Source organism: Lygodium microphyllum, chromosome 21 (assembly GCF_053477565.2).
Source record: "Lygodium microphyllum isolate KBCC chromosome 21, Lygodium_microphyllum_v1.1.10, whole genome shotgun sequence".
Lineage (NCBI taxonomy): Eukaryota > Viridiplantae > Streptophyta > Polypodiopsida > Schizaeales > Lygodiaceae > Lygodium > Lygodium microphyllum.
In genome coordinates, this window is record NC_141155.1 from 114,072,205 (window position 1) to 114,085,227 (window position 13,023).

Genomic DNA, 13,023 nt, shown 5'->3' on the forward strand with positions numbered 1-13,023 from the left:
TTTCTTTTTCAACCATAGCTTTAAGAGTTTTAAAATGCTCAAAAACTTCACTTTTCTTTTTCATAAAATACACCCAAACTTTTCTGCTATAGTCATCAATAAAAGTGACAAAATAATGACAGCCTCCAAGAGATGCGGCTTTAGTAGTCCACACATCAGAGTGGATTAATTCCAATGGCTTCTCACTCTTTTGAACATGTCTAGGAAATGGTTTCCTTGCCTGTTTTCCAAACTGACAGGATTCACATATCTTATGCATTTCTGCAACCTTGAATTTGGGCAATCCTGCAACAATATTTTGGGCCTGCATTGATTTAAGTTGTACATTAACATGACCAATGCGTTTATGTCAAATATCAATATCTGGACTATAACGGTCCCATGTGTAAACATTGCTGCACTCAATTCAGACATGTCTGCATCCAATGTAAACATTCTGCCCTTCTTCTTTCCTTTTGCTATCAAGCGACCTTTATTTTTCATATCCTCAACAAAGCATCCATGAGGATTAAATCTGACCTGCAAGCCATGTTCAACCATTTGACCAACAGAAACCAGATTCTTGGTGATATTCGAGACATGAAATACATCGAACATGTATTTCTTTTTCCCATCCTGTATAGACAAAGGAATTTTTCCAATCTGCACAATAGGATGTACAGTATCATCACCAGTCTCCATAAATCTTGGTTTTTCCATTTTCCTTGCATCCTCCATCCATTCTACATGACCTGTCATGTGGTTTGATGCACCTGAGTCAACATACCATACATCATTGATTTCTTCTACACTTATCACAGAATTGTTCATGTGCTGCACCATAAACAAATGCTCATTTCTGTCATCACCCTGTCTACTAGAAGATGCATAATTCCCTTGTTGCAATTTTCCATTCATGATGTCATTCTGCTTTTTATAACAGTCTTTAGCCATATGACCCATTTTAGCACAGTAGTAGCATTCAACATTATTGTTTGCATTTTGGCCTCTTTGCCATCCACCACGACCTCTTTGGCTCCCCCTGCCTCTAGAGTTACCACATCCTCCTCCATAGGACTGGTTTTCTTGAGTTTGCTGCATATTCTGATTTCTGCCACGGCCTCCAAATCGGCCTCCTCTACCTCTGCCTCTACCTCTTCCAGCATTTGAGTAGAAGACAGCTTCTTTTGAAGTTCCTCCTGAAGAAGATGCACCACCATTTCTTTGCTCCTCAGAAATTAAAAGAGCAATCAACTCCTCAAAATCAGGAAATCTTTCACGGACGGAAATGGATGTTCGAAACTGTGCATAATCCTTTCCTAGACCATTCAAGGTCACTGAGACTAAATCATCATCTTCCACTGGCGACCCAATGGAAGCAAGTGCATCTGCAATCTTCTTCACCTTCATATGGTAGTCATTGATGCTCATACTTTCTCTTTGCACATTGTGCAACTCTTGCTTGAGCTGCATTTTCTTGGCTTGCGTATTTGTACTATACATTTTTGACAAAGTATCCCATGCCTCCTTTGGCGTACTTGCATATTGAATATGCACAATCATAGAGTCTGAAATGATGATAGACAGCCAGTATATAACTTTCCTAGCTCTCTCATGCCATGCTTTAAATGCCTACATTTACTATTGATTGGGAACATCAGGAAGAACCGGTTCTTCTTCATTTCCTGCAACAAATTCTCAATATCCTTTTCCCATAAGGAAATTCATCATTCTAAACATCCATGCTTGGAAGTTGTTCTTATCAAGCTTTTCAGTGACAATCTATGAAAGAGAATCAGATGCCATTACAGAACACTGCAAAAAATTCTGTCACTGCAAAAAACACAGCTTCACTCTCACAAGGAAAAATCTGCAAAACTGACGAAAGTGGTATTTGACCACACAGTCACTTCCTAGTGACGATTTTGCATCAACAAGCAACAGGGATGATTCTGTAACTCCCAATGTCTCTGCGCACAAGCATACGATGCAATTTCTACAATAACTTTTCGCCGACCTGTAGAACAGTGGCTACACAGTATAAAACTGGGCTTTTTCCTGAGTGCGTGCAGAAAACTTCCGCCTCCAAAACAGGCCCCGAAATGGCCTCAAATAAAAAAAACAAGGTTGCCAAGGGCTAAAGCCCTTACCCGCAGCATATACTGCCCTCTTACTTCACCGCGAAGGGCGTCTCAACCTGAGACAATACACTCCTGCACTTTTCGGCTGTGCTACTTGCAGAGATCTGCTCCCAAAACAGAAAATGAAAGCAACGCTGCTCCTATTACTAGAACACCGCGAGCTTGGCTTGCTTTCTTGAGCTCCTTACCACAAACAAGGCTCTGATACCATGTCAATATTGTGGGAGAGAAGAAAGGAGTCTCACTTGTAGCTTTCTTGCTTGCACAATGGGGGAATACACACAGAGGTGGAGGCTGAAAACAGTTTTCCTCTTCTTAGTTATGTAAGCCAAAAGAACTCTCATACAAAGAAATAGAAGAACCCTATATATGGGTCTTAAACCAAACTCAACTAACTAAGGTGGCATACTAACTGAGCCACAAACTAGAGTAAATAAGGATAGTTGTCATGTAGCTATTATTCATGGGCGGTGTACCAACCGCGTCTGCAACTGACAAGTCGGTGACATAAATACACAACGATCACCCTGGCCTATCACGAGTGGAGCTCGATATCTCAACACTTAATAGTTCTACTTCTAATGTTTTCATCTATGATTTTTAAACATGCTTTATATATGTATGTACACTTGTGAACATGCATGTTCATATGCTTACCTATGTGCATGTGGATTTGTATGTACATGTTTAAGTAATACCTATGAACTATGTGAATGTGTGTATATATTTACTTATTGATATCTTTCTATAATCTATGTATATATATATAGAACTAGGAGTCAATATTTCTTATTTGTAATGAGTTAATGTATGATTTGCAAGCATGCTATGTATATTATAGACATATATATATGGTCATGTATATATGTATGTTCATCTTATTACTTATATGCATATAGATTTTAATATGCATGTTTGTATGATATCTATATATGCATATATCTTGTCACTCTTTTACATGTTGTGCTTGTCAATGTGTGTGTGTGTGTAGTCATGCACATATGTGTATCCATTTTCATGCCCATGTTCATGCAATCACTTATGTACATGTGAATTTAAATATCATGTGTATCCTTATATTACCTATATATGCATGTGTATATGTGTCTATCAATGTGTGAATGTTCTTTGGTAATCTATGTATAAGGATGCATGCATATTTCCTAAATTTTGTGATGTATTGGACTATGGTTTATATTTGTGATGTATTGAACGGTGGTTTAAAAAAGCTTCTTTCAAAAAAAGAATCGAACTCAAACTTCTTCTGGCCTTCGAATTATTCCTCCTATGCATTCATAATTAATTCCTGAATAATGAGGATCGCAAGCTTTTTTTCTTTTTTCTGTTTTCTTTTTTCTTAATTTTCAGCGTCATGTAGGTTGCGCCACGTCTACGACTACCTTCGCATTGCAATATAAAAACCTTTTCTACCAACTCAAGCCTATTTCTTCTGCACGTATCCTCACCTGCCCATAAAGCTTGCTCTTGCCAACTCCATTGCCTACCATCTACGCTTTTATTTTTCACTTTTATTTTTTCTATAGTTAATTAGTTCTTTTTCTATTTATATTGGCTAATGGGGTGAGACTATGAGTAGCATGTGATTGCTTTTCTTATTCAAGGCTTTGTCAGTGAGATCATTGTTAGAAGTCCATTCGCTTCGTAACAAGCCTTTCAAAAAAAGATTTAACTGTCCCTGTGGTGTCTTTAAGATGAAAAAGATAAAAAACCTATGACCAAAATGGAATCCCTCTAGAGCATACTCAAACTCTATTGAGAAAGGCGCAAATCTAAAGGGGATTCCTATGGAGGCTTTTGAGAATTTATGGAAGATATGTGGGGTTGATATGTGTAGACTAGGAAGTTATTATAAGATCTATAGATAAAAGGTACCTTATTTAATGGAGGGCCTTAACCATAATATTGCACATAAAGTCATTTCCGAGGCTTTGACATTCAACTTTAAATTTGTTATTTCTCACCCATTCTAGTAGGATGGCCTTATCAATGGTGACAAATTTGTTTTGATAAATGTGGATCTAAATAAGGTCTATGATCAAGTGGATTGGGGATGGTTGAGCGATGTATCCTAAATTCTTCTTATGGATGGATTTGGAAGCATTGGTTCATGTAAAGTATCATGCCCTCTTTAGCATTACCCATGCAAGGATTTGAACCATGAGGTAGCCATTTGTGTTGAGAATATATGGTAGTTAGGGTTTGTGATGTTAATTATGGTTCTTCTTATGGATGGATTTGGAAGCATTGTTTCATGTAAAGGTTCATACCCTTTTTCGCACTACCTATGTAAGGATTCGAACCATGAGGTGGCCATTGGTGTTAAGAATATTGGGTAGTTAGGGTTTGTGATATTAATTATGGTTCAAAAGCACGGTTGAGTGGTAACCCAATTATGCAAGCACTAGTGTAACACATGAAGAGTTTCAGTTGTACCACAACTCTAAGCAACCATAATCAAGGGATATATGAACCTAGAGGTGAAGAGAATCAAGGGGTATATCAACCAAGAGGTAGCCAAACAAGAGTTGGAGAAAATCATAGGGTGTATCAACCTAACTAGAGAGGTGGAAATCTGATTACGAGATGACCTTTGGCATCATTTAAAGAAATCCCTATCTTATCTATCCACACCTATTTAAAAGCACCATTGTTAATAATAGGATACAAGGGTGGTTATGTTGATAAAATCTCTCTGTTAGCTCCACATTCTCATGGCTATCACATTCTCTTTATTTCCATTATATTCAAACTCCTTTGCCCCATATAGATTGGGAGTCAGGTTGAATATCCTCATTTTTTCTATAGAAGGTTGGACTCTAGCCAAATGTAGAAAGTGGTTATTTAGTGCACTAGTGTGTAAGCAAGAGACTTTCTACGGACCAATGTTCACAAAAAACCAAGGTTATAAACAAAAAATCATTTGCAAAAAAACACTTGGAATATAAATATATTCTATAACATTAGACTTTATTTTTTTTAAAAAACATAACAAGTGCATCAAGTTTACTTTTAAAATCCATCTAAAATTATAAGTTGAATTTTCTATATTGCTACCAAAAATGTTTTCTGCAAACTCCATTGAGAGACACAAACTATGGGTTGATGGTACAACCTCCTTGGTTTACAAAATACATATGATGTTAAGCCTATTTATCATCCACCATTACATCTAAGCATAATTTATTATCAAATTTCTAAAGGTTTGTTAAGAAGCAAGTTGAACTAGGCACCACTCCCATAAAATATGCTTCTTTTGTAAAAGAAATTGTGTAAACTAACAATTTGGTGACTAGATGGTCTTGAGTTCAATTCCTACATCCGCATGGTCATTTAGCATAGAAAATTTAAATGCTATTTGTAACATGCCCGCTTCTCAAATCGCGGGACATGTCTTAGCAATCCATCGAGAGATATATCTAGAAGACGCCACCTTGCACTCCCAAGGAATGACACGGGGTTTGCCAACTAGGGTCTCTCGAGTTTGCCTCGCAACAAAACTTATCCGACTGTTCCCACTAGGATCGACCTGAAGTTTAACTTTTCTTAACATTTCCTTTTAGGAAAGCTCTCAGCTAACCGAGACCACCTTTCCGTAAGAACCTAGCTCTAATACCAACTGTAACGTGCCCGCTTCTCAAATCGCGAGACACAACTTAGCAATCCATCAAGAGATATATCTAGAAGACACCACCCGGCATTCCCAAGGAATGACACGAGGTTTACCAGCTAGGGTCTCTCGAGTCTACCTCGCAACGAAACTTATCCGGCCGTTCCCACTAGGATCGACCTAAAGTCACTTTTCCTAATATTTTCTTTGAGGAAAGCTCTCAGCTAACCGAGACCACCCTTCCGTAGGATAGACCCGTCGGTCACATCCGCCACGCTTCCCTCAAGGATTATTTTAGTTATCTAATTAACTATCATATTATGTTTGACATATAAAAGCAGCTTCCTTAATCAACCCATTAATCACAAGTTCCTGTACGTAATTTAGGGCACAGATTCGAAGACAAAATAAAACAAGATCAAACACTTTCTTAACTTATCTTTGGATTAATGTGTATCTCCTACCCATACAGGAGAATTAAGTGTTCCTTTCTGTCTCCACAGGAAAAATCCTTCCGTCTCCCCGCAACAAAATCCGAAAGTTTATCCTACCAAGATTCCACCTTGTAACTAATATCAAGGCCTCGAGATCTCATCTCGAGTCACATAGAACACTTGTGTAGGGCCCAGAGGCTTTGGGATTTACGGCCAGAGCCCCCACTAACACCCAAGCGTCCTCCTACGCCAAGTAATTTCCACGGAGAGACCTCTCGCGACGGGTCAATCAACATTCCCGACACGGATTTACAACCCCCTTGGTTAGGATTTGGCGGTTCGCGGGGGGTAGCTAGCACCATCCTTTCTTAATTATCTCTTTAGGAAATCAACCACAGAAGCATCCAACTTAAAAACAATTACTAGGAAAAACATCCCTTTTTGTTTCCATGACAATCAGTCATCTTAGACCCGGCCATGGAATCATCAATCATACCCCACTTGGGTTAACATCCAAAGCCACATTAACAAATACTTGAATGCACAACCTCTTGCTTCAAGGCATCGCAATCCCATTGTATACACAATCAGAATTTAACTTGGAAGTATCAAAACACTTGCTCAAGGGTTTTACAACCAAGCATAACTTAGGTCAATAATCCAATTAGGATTAGGTCACCAGCTTCAATTAAGCTAGGAGCGTATCCATTTGCGATAGTCCATGGCATGATCGATAAAACAATTCGCAAGCAATTATACTTATTCCTAATGCATCAGATCACATGAGACTTACGTATATGAAAGTCTAGGTTTCTTTTCAACGGTACAAATGCATTTTACAAACAAAAACTAACATTTCATGTATTTCTTTTAATCGTGATTGCGAAGCATGAATTCTAAATGACTATTCATGCACTGAACTGGTTTTAAAGCTATTATTTTATGTGAAATAATGCGAAAGTCTTATCATTTTATGTGCATAAAAGCTATCATTTCATGCATATAAAGTTGTGCGAACTCTATGCGCTACGCATGCAACCTAGCACCTGGAGTAAACAAAAGTCTTACGACTCACCCCTATTCCATGCACATAGCTAACCCTTTCATTTCCTTCACGAGAGATAATACATAATTAATTATAAGCTTAAAGAACTTGAGTTTGATTCGTGTTCATAGGGGCGTTTATTACGTTGGCCGCTCCGCTCGCCTCTCCCGCATTACCGGTACCAACGGTAGCTTTGGCACCTACGCTTCCCGCAATTTTCTTCTTGGGAGCCATTTCTACTCGGGGTTTGAGTAGTCCGGACCTTAGCGGCCTTCAGGATGACCAGTTCGAGAGGAAAAGGTCGCAGTCGGGGATCCTTTACTGACGAGGGGGTGGCTTGAGCGTGGCTCCTCCAACCGTCTTCACTCTCCAACTCTCTTTCTCCTCTCTCTCCCTCTTCTTCCTCTTCTCTTTTCCTTCTCTCTCTCTCCTTCCTCTTCTTTTTCTACTTCTCTCTTCTCTCCTTCTACCTCTTGTGCCTCACTTCTTCTCCTCTCTCTTTCCTTCCCTTACTCTCTTCTCTCTCCCCTCTTCTTCTCTCCCTCTCCTCTCCTTTTCCTCCTCTTCCCCTTCCTCCTCTCCTCTTCTTCTCTCCCTCTCTCCTCCTTTCCCTTCTTCTCTCTCTTCTCTCCCTCCTCTCTCTTCCCTCTTCTCCTTCCTCTCTCTTCTTCTCTCTCTTCTCTCCCTCTTCTCTCTCTTCCTTCTTCTCCTTCTTCCTCACTCTCTCTCTTCTTCTCCTTCTTTTCTTCTCCTTCTCTCTCTTCCCTCTTCTCCTTCTTCTCTTTCTTTTCTTCTCCTTCTCTTCTCCTCTCCTCTCTCTTCTTCTTCTCCTTCCCTCTCTCCCTTCTTCCTCTCCTTCCCTCTCTCCCTTCTTCCTCCTCTCTCGCTGAGCACACAGGGGGGGGGGGGGGGGGGGGGGAGGTTGGGGGAATGTTACACTATTGTATACACCCAGTGGCAAACAAGTTACCAGTTACCAGTCGGCTAGCCGACTGGTTGCAAAAGAAAAAGAAAGAGATTTCTCTTCACTTATAGTCAGCTGCCCAAGATCTACCTTCACCTGGTCCATAAGGTTTGATAGAAGAAGCCTGACATGCCATGCTGCCAGGCTCAGGCGACCCACAATCTACCTTCAACTGATCCATAATGCTCACTACAAGAATCCCGACATGTTGTTTACGCACAGTATTTGAATAATAATAGTATCATCTTATAGATAACCCATGGCCAAAATGAAGCAGCCCGCACAAGAGTGGGTTTCATCTTCCTGTCTTCCTCCAAGGCAATCATACCTAAGTGTGATGGATCTTCCAGTATCATTTTGGCCAAAAGATACCCAGCAATTGACCATGTTTGTAATTTTCAGGCTTGCTTTCCAATACATCAGCCTAATTTCCCATCATGATATTCTGGTCAATGATCTTTAGACTTCCTCTGTTCAGCAAGCTCAATGGCTCTTCTAGTCATCTGGGGCCTACCTGTCTTAATGCAGGCTCCTGTAAGCATCCACAAAAGCACTGCAAAAGTGCAAAAGAGTTGCACTCAGAAAGCAGAGTTGTGCTATTGCATATTTATCTGACATCCTGAGAATAACTAATTTTCATTTCAACAAGCACAAGGGAAACTTTTTGCTAGCAGATTTAACTGCATGCCCCATTTTGATCATGTATGCAATGCATATACAATGCAGCAAAGGGTTCAGACAAAATTATCAAAAACTGAGGACGCTGCAAGGAACATTCCTTAACTTGAAACTTCTTCAAACACAATTTAATCCAAGAAGCAAATATCCCTCTTTAGTTTAGTACTTCTTTTTCTATTTTGTTTGCAACATTCTGACTCAGATAAACTGTTACTTGTGAAGATACCATACTTGCGCACAACTTATGGAACTATGGAGTAAGGCAGACTCTTTTAAGCTTGACACAAAAATTTAAATATTCTGAGACCTTATAGTTGTTGAAACATCAGCACAGGCGAATGTTTTCAACATGGAAACATTCTGCAACCTTTCATTCTTTGAAACATGGCAATGAATAACTAACTGTGGGAAGGCAACAGTGGAGAAGTACATACTTGCATCATTCCAGGACAGATACCTACAAGTAATATATACTATATTTACCTATATGCTTCAATCCACCTTTTGGCCTACTTGGCTAGCAATATGCCTACTGTGATGATAACGCAGCTCATCCTTATTGCCAGATTTTGGATCCCATAAGCTTGTACATATTACTTTTTACCTTACTTTAATACAACATTAATGCCTTTTATAAAAAAAAAGGTAAGGAGTAAAGGAGCTAGCACTTCACCAGGCCAAGAGCCTCCATAATGATAGCTCCACCTGGTATTTTTTGGATCACAACCTGCCACCATTCTCCACTTATGATTTTCCAAAGCTGGATAAGCTACCTTTAAAGGCATTTCACCCACAAGATCTTGCCAATGTTCTTTGAAAAGATCCATGATTGCAGCCTCTTGTTCTGATGTTGCTAAAGAGGACAAAATTGCCACAAGTTTCCAATACACAACCACCTGAAGTCCAATCGAGCTGGGCTGACATTACCTATAAAATATCCTCCCTTCATAGGCGTGAAATCAAAAACCCAGTCAGGAATAGAATCAGGAATCACGTTGAACTTGTTAACAGCAGTGACAAGTGTGCCTATCTGTAAATGTTGTTCAGTAACTGCTCAAAGTCAAGCCAAAAGAGCCCTCACATGTGATAACTAAGTGCATGCAGGTGCTTATTAATCTGTTCCAGAAACTCCTTTCCAGTCCCTTCAGGCTTTAGGAGCACTCTGGCACATCTGAGTGCCAAAAAAACAGGGTCTGGATTTCAACAGGATACCCATAAATTCACTGCAAAACAAACACGTGACAAGCTTTATTAGATCTTTTACCAAATAGTGGTCGATGTATTTTGGCTTGTCCTCAGCTCAAAGTATACCAGTACTAACATAGTCAAAGATATTGACAAAACTTAAACAAATGTACTTGCCATCCTCCAATTGATTATACAACAACCGTCTGCACACAGAAAAGTTGGGAATGTGTCAAAACCCTCTGAAAGACACAAAGATAATATCAGATGCATGCCACACTGGAAATCTGGCATATCTGCTAGTGAATTGACTTTGTATAATTAGCTCAGAGAAGGATGATCCACCAAAAGGCTGAGTAAACTGAAGCCACTCTTCCAATGGCACTTTCTCCAAAATCAGCTATCATGGTGTGAGTATTACGGTTAGAATCATGAAGAACTTTAAAGCTAGCAGGCATGACACCTGCTCCAAGTGTAAAATTATCGATTTGTTTTGTCAATGCCTGGAGCTGCAAAGTTTTGAACAAGAAGTTCTTGACAATCTCAGGCTCGCCATTCATGAGAAATGCAAATGCACTTGGAAATAAGTCTCTCACAAAGACCTGAAAGAGAATACAGATAATTCAGTTTATTAAGACCTAACAAAGTAAACCTCACAAACTGTCTTCGTGTATCAGCCAAACTATTTTCTGTGAAGCCCTGGAGAAAAAGACATTAATGTGGATTTTCTTTGTGCTTTATTCAGTACTACTACTAAAGGGTTTTACAGGTTGACAGTGACAATCAAAAAACACTGTGCATCAATTTACCATCACATAGGGTGGACTTGAGCAGGACCACTTCACAAGATTGCTAACAAAAGACACCAACAGACATAATTTAAGGATTCACAATTCCAGTTTGTATCATACCTCCAAATATGAATGCTTTGAAATTAGGTTCTAGATCACAAATGGATCCAACCTTATCAATCCCCAAGTGACAAAGAATTCACACTTCAAGCTTCAAGATACCTTTACAAGGTTACAAAGAATGATCATCCCAAATCCATAAGACTGCTAATCAGGCATGAGCAGCAGAATATTTATAGTAGCTACTACAAACCGACGATTAGCAGCTGCCAAACATCTCTAAAATCAGTGGACCCGCTCAACTCAGTAATACCATGTCAAAATGTTACCACTGTGACTTCATTTACACATGGTATTCTTAGAATCTTTTTGTTCTATTGTTTCATAGTTTTTTCAAGACTGGAGACAAAAAGCTTTAACAATTTGATGCTCCCGTTGATCGAGTTGTTTAGAAAGAAATCCACAGAAACCAAGCACAAGAATGTATTGACTAAAGGCATAAGCGTCTCTAATGTGTAGTTACTCTGCCCGAACTTCTTTCCTCTACAGGTGCAAAGCCTTCAACAGGGATATGGCTAAAGTCTTAAGGTGGTAAAAGTAAGATGCATTAAGCCGTGGGGAAATGCTGCATGAAGCTAAATCTTGAGAAGAATGACGGTCATAAAATAAGCATGTGATGAATTCAACTTGCTTGTCATTCATCAAGCGCCTCAATCTTTCAATTCAATCCATCCCCGTATGACCTCAAATTTCCTGAAATATCAATCAATCTATCCCCCATATGACCTCAAACGTCACATACACAACGTCTCTGACAAGACTTAAAATGTGCTAGCAACCTGATTATAGTTCAATGAATCTTCAGTTGGGTCCAGTGCCGCAATAGTGCCAACCGGGCCGCCGCGGACGCATACCAAAGACCTCCGCAGCACTTCCCAAGCTTCGACAAACGTGGGATGGATTGCAAAGTTGTGCTGATATATGGATGCCCTAGGTGTATTTGCTGCTGACTTGTAGATGGTTGGAGATATCATGCCATCAGCAATCCCCAAGCTGCGAACGCGGCCTGGGAATAGGCCGCCAAGAGCATCTGTGAGAATTCTCTCTTCACAGAACTTGTGGGTGTTCAGATGCAGAGGATTTGGTTTTATTTCAGAACCCACCTTGAGAACCTCATGGAAGCCATTTTCAAGACCATTCGCATCAGCATGTGCAGGCGCGGGATCTGCACACCTTGACAGATATTCAACAGGCTCACAGGATGCCCTGTGGGCTGTGGTTATGCATACTGAGGGGCGTTGGGGGTTACTATGACGTGATAGACCTTGACAGACCCGAAAAACCACAATACTGCTGATGATACTATGGGCTTATCGAAACTCTTCTCGATTCTATTCAATATGTGAGCATTAGGATGGGCTACAACGCCAGAATCAAAGCTACTTGGAATGCAAAGCAAGGCTTGCATTGGTACTTGGGACTAATTTAAGCCCTTATAAGTTCAGCTACTAGTGCTTCAAATGCTCCCAAGGGCAAATAATAAATTTTGGCAATCTCCTCACTCCAACCACATGAAGGAGAAAAGTGACAGATAAAAATCCGGGTTGCAACTCCTTTTGCAAAGAAATTAGCTCCGATCTCTATCTTTTTATACATATGTGATGATGAATGAGCCTGCGATGGCTCATGATACAAGTGGACATGGGCCTCGACTCTAGAGTCCAATGCCAATGTAGGCCTATCACAACCTCCTCGTGGCACTTTGTGCTAGGGTTTGCCGCTTCACGCTAAACTTTGAAGCACCACTGTTACTATTGGTTAATCTCTCTCTCTCTCTCTCTCTCTCTCTCTCATTTTGTTCTCCCAACATGTGTGTGTGTGTGTTTTCTCTCTCCCTCTCTTGTGAACTTTTAAATTATCTTCCTCAAGTTTTTTGCTCTCTCTCTCTCTCTCTCTCTCTCTCTCTCTCTCTCTCTCTCTCAAGTTTTTTCTCCTCCTTCCCTCTCCAAAATTTGTTACCCTCTCTCTTTCCACATCTTATATATATATATATATATATATATATATATATATATACGTTAACCTTATTTACTACATATTATAAATATATTAGTAATT

At 39.8% G+C, this 13,023-nt stretch overlaps 1 pseudogene across 1 annotated transcript; it reads right to left on the reverse strand.

Annotated features, from left to right (window-relative positions):
• Positions 1 to 7,181: 7,181 nt before the first annotated feature.
• On the reverse strand, positions 7,182 to 12,372 carry LOC148018452 (putative alkaline/neutral invertase B; annotated as a pseudogene). The gene is made up of 4 exons (XR_015687637.1): positions 11,745 to 12,372; positions 10,232 to 10,656; positions 9,543 to 10,092; positions 7,182 to 8,744 (listed from the first exon to the last, which is right to left on the reverse strand). The product of XR_015687637.1 is annotated as a putative alkaline/neutral invertase B (transcript).
• Between the last annotated feature and the right edge of the window lie 651 nt (positions 12,373 to 13,023).